The sequence below is a fragment of the Arachis hypogaea genome, chromosome 16 (genome assembly GCF_003086295.3).
Source record: "Arachis hypogaea cultivar Tifrunner chromosome 16, arahy.Tifrunner.gnm2.J5K5, whole genome shotgun sequence".
In the NCBI taxonomy this organism is placed as follows: domain Eukaryota; kingdom Viridiplantae; phylum Streptophyta; class Magnoliopsida; order Fabales; family Fabaceae; genus Arachis; species Arachis hypogaea.
Genome location: NC_092051.1, coordinates 56497366 through 56503957, shown reverse-complemented (window position 1 = coordinate 56503957; position 6592 = coordinate 56497366). Strand labels below are relative to the sequence as shown.

At 39.0% G+C, this 6592-nt stretch overlaps 1 non-coding gene across 1 annotated transcript; it reads left to right on the top strand.

Moving 5' to 3' along the window:
• The first annotated feature begins 1111 nt into the window (after positions 1 to 1111).
• On the top strand, positions 1112 to 1215 carry LOC112760139 (small nucleolar RNA R71). Its single transcript, XR_003180591.1, has one exon. It is a non-coding gene; the product is annotated as a small nucleolar RNA R71 (small nucleolar RNA).
• The last annotated feature ends 5377 nt before the right edge of the window (positions 1216 to 6592 follow it).

Here is a 6592-nt window from a genome sequence, read left to right as displayed (position 1 = left end):
GGTCATTAATTCTTTTAAAAATTTTGCATAGAGTGGCATTTGCTCTATTGCCTCAACAAACGGAATGTTGATTTGAAGCTTCTTGAAAATCTCCAAGAACCTGGAGAATTGGCCATCCTTTTCACTTTTCATCAAACGTTGAGGATATGGTGCTTTAGGTGTATAAGGCTTCAGGACCTCTTTTTCTTTTTCTTTTGTTGCAGACGATGTAAAAGATTGTCCTTGTTCCTTATCTCTCACATTTTCCTTTGCTTCATCCTCTGTGGTTTCCTTTGAGATCTCCTTTAGATTCTTTCCGCTTCTGAGGGTTATGGCCTTACATTCTTCCCTTGCAATAGCCTTGGCAGCATGAGAAACGCTTGTCCCAGGGGTTTGCTTAGACAAAAACGCAATTTGATTTTCTAGCTTCTGGATGGCAGCTCCTTGGTTTTGCAGGTTAGAATTTACTTCTTCCTTAAAAGCTTTCAATTCGGTTATGTCTTGACTCATGGTTGCAAGCATTCCTTCTATCCTGTTTAATTGATCTTGAAATTGTTGGTTCGGATTAGGTTGAGCAGGTTGATTATTTTGGCTATGATATGGTGGTTGAGAGTAAGTGTTTTGTGTGGCTTGGTATGATCTTTGGTTGGAGTTTTGGTATGTGGACTTGTTATGTTGGTTTTGCTGGTTTCCCCACCCAAAGTTTGGGTGGTTTTTCCAGCCTGGGTTGTAAGTGTTGGAATGTGGATCATATGGTTGCCTTTGTTGATTTCCTACATAATTGGCCTCTTCCCAATCACCTCCTTCAGTGCTTTCTTCCTCTTGATCTTGTGTGTGTATTGCAGCCACTTGTTTTGTTTCTAATTTCCTGGTAAGCTCTGCTAGTTGCTTGGCAAACACCTTGTTCTGGGCTAGAATTGTATCAACATGGTTCAGCTCCATGACTCCCTTAGTGTTGTGTCTCTCTGATGCATAGTAGTACTCATTCTCAGCCACTGTCTCAATCACTTCAATGGCTTCTTCCACAGTCTTTTTCCTGTTCAATGAACCTCCTGATGAATGGTCTACAGCCTTCCTTGATTCATAAGACAGTCCATCATAGAAAATATGCAATTGCACCCAGTCATGGAACATGTCTGGTGGGCATTTCCTTGTCAAATCCTTGAATCTCTCCCATGCCTCGTAGAGAGTTTCACCATCTTGTTGTCTAAACGTCTGAACCTCAGATCGAAGCCTATTGACCTTTTGTGGGGGGTAGAAACGTGCCAGAAACTTGCTTTCCACCTCATCCCAGGTTGTTAGGCTCCCCCTGGGAATGATTCCAGCCACTTAGCTGCCTTGTCCCTAAGTGAAAATGGGAACAAAAGCAGTTTATATGCATCTTCCTGGACTCCATTGGACTTCACAGTGTCGCAAATTCTCAGGAATTTTGTGAGATGTTGGTTTGGGTCTTCATTAGCACTTCCACCAAATGAACAATGATTCTCCACAAGTGATATTAGCTGTGGTTTGAGCTCAAAATTGTTGGCCTGAATGGGTGGTTTCTGGATGCTGCTACCACAATTCCCAGAGGTTGGGTTTATGTATGAACTAAGAACCCTCCTCTCAGGAATGGCATTGTTTCCATCAGCTCTCTCATGGTTGTGAACTTCTCTATCCATGTTGAGATCTAAAGCTTCCTCAAAATTGTCCTCAGATTCTCCTTCAGATTCCTCTTCTCCCAGTACTCTCTTCCCTCTTGCTTCCCTTCTCAGTCTATGAAGGGTCCTCTCTGGTTCGGTATATGGAGGAGTTGATGTCTCTCCTCTCCTACCTGTCATGCAAGAACACAGCACAGGCAACAAACAAGTGAAATACTCTTGGTTAATGGAAGAGTATGGTTAGAGCAGTTGAGGAATTAATTCAAACAGTTAGTGAGTCAGTGAGTTAGTTGCTTGAATTTAAAGGCATAAAGAAAGAAAGCATGTAACAGAGTGCAGAAATTAAAATTCAACAAGTAACTTGTACTGAATTAATCAAAACAAAAAAAAAATGCTCAATCTAGTTAACTTCCAATTTGAGAATTGTCAATCGAAAACCAATCCCCGGCAATGGCGCCATAAACTTGATGCGCATAAACTAGTTATGCTACGATTTAGGAAATTGCACGATCGGCAAAATTCCTTCCGGCAAGTGCACCGGTTATCGTCAAGTAAAAACTCACAATAGAGTGAGGTCGAATCCCACAAGGATTGGTTGAGTGAGCAATTCGGATTAGAAGTGTGTTCTAGTTGAGCGGAATCAAGATTTAGATGAGAATTGCGGAATGTAAAATTGGCGGGAAAAGTAAATGACAAGAAATTTAAATGGCGGAATCTTAAATTGCATGAAGTAAAGAGCAGAAGCTAGATTGCTGAAATTAAAAGGGAATGGGGGTGATTGCATGAATGTAATTGCAGAATGTAAAGAGAAAGTGGAAATCAGAAATGGGGAATTCATTGGGTTATAGGAGATATTGAGATCTCCGAATCAAAACATGTTTATCTCTTCCTCAAGCAATGCGTTCATTGAATTTTGCTTGGCAATCTTATATGATTGGATCCCAATCCCTTGGTTCACCAATTCTCTCTAAAAACGAACAAATTCCCAATCCCTTGGTTTAAATGTTCATAAGAAGAGATGATGCTCGATCACTGATTATACCACACAGTTTCATGAACCACAATTTGGTAGGATTACATGTCACAATATCCATCCAAACCCCAATCCAATTCACTGTGAGAAAGCTTCTCTAGCATGAATCCTCCATTCCTTTCCCAAGGTTCCGAAGGATTCCAATTATGTGTAGTTTCTTTCCCAAGACAACTACCCAATGGAATTAGATCGAGAAGCTTTCTAACAAAATTCAAGAGAAAAGATTGAAGAAGAAGATAAACTATTATTGATTCATTGAATTACAATAGAGCTCCCTAACCCAATGAAAGGGGGTTTAGTGAGTCATAGCTCTGAATTCAATTACAAAGATATGAAAACTAGCTCAATGGAAAGGTAAAAAGTTCCTCCTAACTTAAATTCTATCCTATTTATACACTTTCTATATTGAGCTTCTGTTGTGTTTCTTGGGCTTTGAGGCCTCTCCCCTGCTTTCCTTTTGCCTTGGGTTTATGATCCATAATCTTGATGAGGCTGTTGATCCAAAATCTGTAACATTCATTGAGCCAACTTAGTGATAATCAAATAATGACACATGACTCAATAAATTGAAATTTCAGACTCATCAATCCTTCAGGCCCAATCCCCTAAACCATGATATTCAATTGGGTTTCATACCAGAGTAAGTTTAAGTTAATGTTTGTGCTCAAATACTAACTTAAACCACAATATTGTTGGCCCAGAAACCTTTTCCAAGAGTGGCGTTTAAGTTGCAGTTTAAGCTTAAACTGTAGCTTAAACGCCAGACACTTCCAGTGATGCCTTTTGTGGAAGCACGTTTAAGCTTCAGTTTAAGGTTAAACTGAAGCTTAAACGTGGAAATGGAAGAAGGCAGCCCTGGAGGGTAACTTAGTCGAACACGTTTAAGCTTCAGTTTAAGGTTAAACTGAAGCTTAAACGTGGAGATAGAAAAGGCAGCCCTGGAGGTCGAACACGTTTATGCTCCAGTTTAAGGTTAAACTGGAGCTTAAACGTGGAAATGGAAGAAGGCATCCTGGAGGTCGAACACGTTTAAGCTCCAGTTTAAGGTTAAACTGGAGCTTAAACGTGGAAGCTGAGAAAGGTAGCCCTGGAGGTGTCGAACACGTTTAAGCTCCAGTTTAAGGTTAAACTGGAGCTTAAACGTGGAAATGGAGAAAGCAACCCTGGAGGAGAAAACTTGGTCGAACACGTTTAAGCTCCAGTTTAAGGTCAAACTGGAGCTTAAACGTGGAAATGGCTCCCTGGTGTACTTCCCATTTCTGGCGTTTAACCTCCAGTTTAAGGTTAAACTGGAGGTTAAACGTGGAAATGCTTCCTGATTGGCATTCTCATTCTGGCGTTTAACCTCCAGTTTAAGGTTAAACTGGAGGTTAAACGTGGAATGCTTCTTTGGTGAGACTTTCATCAAACTGGAGCTTAAACGTGGAAATGGCTCCCTGGTGTACTTCCCATTTCTGGCGTTTAACCTCCAGTTTAAGGTTAAACTGGAGGTTAAACGTGGAAATGCTTCCTGATTGGCATTCTCATTCTGGCGTTTAACCTCCAGTTTAAGGTTAAACTGGAGGTTAAACGTGGAATGCTTCTTTGGTGAGACTTTCATTCTGGCGTTTAACCTCCAGTTTAAGGTTAAACTGGAGGTTAAACTTCAGTTTCAGCATTTCTTAGCCTTCATGATTCTGGCGTTTAAGCTCCAGTTTAGGCTTAAACTGGAACTTAAACTCCACATGTGATATTCAAGCTTCCTTTATTGACTTTGTTGCTTCCTTGCCTAGCCTCTTCTTCCCTGAAATCATCGAAAAAATTACATCAAAGTCTTGCAAAATTTCATGAGAAATCTTTCATTCATAGCATTCAAGTAATATAACTAAAAACTCATGGAATTTGCATCAAAATCATACTGTTTGGATGGTTCATTGCTTTGTTCTTCTTTTAACCATTCTTGGTTACTTTAAGCTCAAGAAAATGCATAAAACATCTAAAACTATCAAAAAAATGCTAGTGAAACTAGCCTAAGATGCCTTGGCATCAGCTTGTGAGTATGGTTGAGGGTTATGTTCAGGATATGGCTCATAGGCATATGGTGGTGGTTCTTGAAAGTCACAAGGAGATTCACCATAGCCATTTGATTAGTATGCATCATAGGATGGCTCTTCTTCATAGTGCATTGGTGGAGGTTGTTGCCATGAAGATTGATCATATGCATATGGCTCCTCCCACCTTTGAGTGTCCCATCCTTGATATACATCTTCATTATAGCCCTCATTTCCTACAACATAATGAGAACCAAACTCATAGCCAAAGTGAGAATTCATGATAGCAAGAGAAAATGAAAACAAAATCAAATAAGAAGCAAGAAAATTAAATCCTAAAACTAGCAAGTACTAACAAAGAAGCAAAAGGCAAACATATTCACAATATTCACATATATACAATAACCAATAATATAACACCATTGCAATTTCCCGGCAACGGCGCCATTTTGATGAATGGATTTTTGACGGTTTAGAATTTCTCTAATGAAATCTCGTTGTAAAGTATAGTTTCTAAACCAACAATAATCCTTCCATACAAAAATTTGTTTGTCACAAGTACAAACCCCTAAAATCTATAAACCGAAGTATTTAAACCTCGGGTCGTCTCTCAAAGGAATTGCAGGGTAGTGTTCTTGTTATTAGTTATGAATTGTATATTTTGGAGTTTTGGAGAAGGGACATGAAATGTAAATGGCAATGAAAATAAACTAACAACTAGAAAGGTCTTGGCAAAGGTTGGTGGTCAAGGATCTCTATCCCTAACACAAACCACAACATGAGAATTGGCAAGGATCAATCCCGCTAAGTCATCCCCTAACTAATAGTAGAGGAAAGTCAAGTGAGATATATCAATCCAAGTCTATAAGTCCTAGTTCTCCACCAAATCAATTAGTGAGATCTAGAGTTAATGGCTCCCAATCGTTAATCACTTGGACATTAGTAACTCAAGAGTTCGTAAGTTACCTTCCCAAACCAAGAGCATAAGATTCTACTCTAAAATCCAACAAAGCATTTTATCAAATACTTGGAAGGCACAAAAGGAAAACATAGTAAAATTGCAAGGAATGTAAATCTACACTACTCAATTGCAAGGAATTAAACAACAACAAACCAAATGAACAATAAAGGAACATGAATCATAAATTGCATTAAATATAAATAGAAGAAACAAAAGTGCATCACCATAAAAGTAGAGAATTACAAGAACTAAATGCTAGACTAGAAAGAGAAGAGGTAGAAGAAGAAGAAATTGCAAAGGAAAAGTAAATCAAAGCATGAAATTAACCTAGATCTAAGAATTCCTAATCTAGATCTAACCTACTCCTAATTCTAGAGAGAAGTGAGAGCTTCTCTCTCTAGAAACTAACTTTCCCTCCAAAACTAATCTAAACTAAACTAATGATGACTAAGTGTGTCATCCCTCTTTAATCCTTGGGTTAAATAGCATCAGAAATGAGTTGGATTGGGCCCACAAGGCTTCTAAAATCGCTGGCCACAAGTTGCATTAAGTGAATCACGTAAAGCATCGGCATGTACGCGTACAGTGCATGTGTGTGCCCCTAAACCCGATGCAACTGTGGCAAATCTTATATCATTTTGAAGCCCCGATGTTAGCTTTCCAACGCAACTAGAACCGCGTCATGTGGACCTCTATAGCTCAAGTTATGATCGATTAAGTGCGAGGAGTTCAGGCTTGACAGCTTTGTGATTCCTTCATTTCTTCATGAGTTCTCCATTTCTACATGCTTTTTCATCATTCCCTCAATCCAATCTTTGCCTCCTAAACCTGAAATCACTTAACAAACATATCAAGGCATCTAATGGAATTAAGGTGAATTAAATTTAGCTATTTTAAGACCTAAAAAGCATGTTTTCACTCTTAAGCACAATTAAAGGAGAAGTTATAA